This window comes from Phalaenopsis equestris, unplaced genomic scaffold (genome assembly GCF_001263595.1).
Source record: "Phalaenopsis equestris unplaced genomic scaffold, ASM126359v1 Scaffold000067, whole genome shotgun sequence".
Taxonomy (NCBI): domain Eukaryota; kingdom Viridiplantae; phylum Streptophyta; class Magnoliopsida; order Asparagales; family Orchidaceae; genus Phalaenopsis; species Phalaenopsis equestris.
Genome location: NW_018164509.1, coordinates 347,834 through 349,837, shown reverse-complemented (window position 1 = coordinate 349,837; position 2,004 = coordinate 347,834).

The following is a 2,004-nucleotide window of genomic DNA, read 5'->3' as shown; positions in this document are numbered from 1 at the left end:
TCTTATATATTTATACGTGCAACACCTAAAACTTTCTTATTTACATACATAACACTGAATTTTTTGAAACCATATCAAAAAAATGAAATACACATTTTCATGGCTAGATTTTTAATGGCAACAACAACAACAACAAGCCTTAATCTCACTACGTGGATTTGACTACATGATTTTTAATACCAATGTATTCAAAAATATAAATATTAAACTTTAAAATGTTAAATATATAAATGCATAAGGATTATATGGTATGCATGTAAATTTCCCAACATCAAATAACAGATCAATTATAAACACATAAAAATCGTAGCTAGAGATGAGTCAGTTTAGTTCTGCCTCTTCCTCTGGTTTTAGGAGTGGAGCCATATAACAAACTTTGAAGAGTCGTGTCATTGACAGGAGTAACCAAAGTATCATCCATTAAGTTTCCAAGTTGGAGTGTGCACCCAGCCTTGTTCTTACGCCGAGAAGTGTAAATCTGTCATTCTTCATCTGAAAACTGACTCATGTGATCATCGGTCTGATTTGATGTTAGAATAACAGTAGTAGAGACAATCGTTGCTACCGCGATTGGTTCCAGTGTATGTGAAGTGTGAATTGTTTCCTCTACACCTGATGCTTCCTGATCTGCGGGACTATCCTGATTTTCGGTTCAAACATTGTCAATTGTAATATGGTCAGGAGAAGGGATCCTAGGGGCAGACACCAACTCTTGTCTTGTGGTTATTCCCTCATCAGGTTTGTTGGGAGTGCGATCAAGCACATGGGATGCACTAATAGTGTGTTACTGCTTTTGACTATTGGTTCCCAACTATGGGTGCAATCTGAAACATTTCTCCTGCTGGTGTCCAAACATCTTGCAGTGTTTGCAGTAGTAAGGTTTTAGTTCCATAATGATTTTTTAATAACCATTGTGAGCAGATCCAAGCCAGACTTCTACATCTGGTAGTGTAATATCTCGAAATCCTTGCAATAGAGGGTCTTGAAAAATAAAATATAGGTAAGTCTACCTGCAAATGTTTTCCAAGGATAGCCCCAATTGCATATAAAATAAGTAGGTCAAAGAAATGAAGTTTTAATTCAGGTAATGAGAATCAAATAGGTGCAATTGGGGGTTCTTGACTGAGATCAAAATTAGGGATCCATTTGAGCAATTTCATATGTTTGTCCTTAATTGTGATGAATTTTTTTGAGAAAATTCTCGTGTAAACATCTTCTATGCTCAGTTGTATCATAACATGCATTCCGCTGAAATAACCCACCTGTCAATCCCCAACCAGTTTGAAATTTTCAAAAACCTTCCTGATGATCTCCATCTTAGGGCAACTTAATTGGAACTTTCCAACTAATGTAAATTTGTATTTTCATGCAAGAGTTGAAATTTCAGCTTCATAGAAGAAAATTGTTGGTTTGCCCACCATTTTCTCCACTTTTTTTATGAGATTGCAGTCGTCATTTCCTGAAACATAATCATGATATATCTGCGGGAATACCGCACTATCTGTGAGGTGGAAATGGGAGCTGCATTTGTGAAAAACTGTAGCATAGGAGGGTTTGGAGGGATTATCACCGGCTACGGCGACAACATAGGAAAACCCTGGGCCATTAGTGTGTTTCACACAAGCACTACAACAAATGGCGATACACAAGCAGTTGAGCAGTCGAGCAGAAAATGTGGGAGAGCAGTCGAGCAGAAAATGTGGGAGAGCAATCGAGCTGTCTTGAAAAACTTGCAGCGCGCGCAGACGCTAGCAACAAACGACGCAGATGACGCAGCAGACCAGTCTCAATGACACAACGACGCAGCAGGAAAGCAGGCTCGACGACGCGAACACCTCTGTCAGCCAGAGCCGAAGACGAAGACGGGAAGGATCGAAACGAGCAAGCGAAAACATACGTCTATTTCGTTTCGAGCTAGGGTTTGCCTTCAGCGGAAACCCTAGCAGAGCGAAAGAGACCCATTGCGGTTTTCATACATACATATATATATATATATATATATAT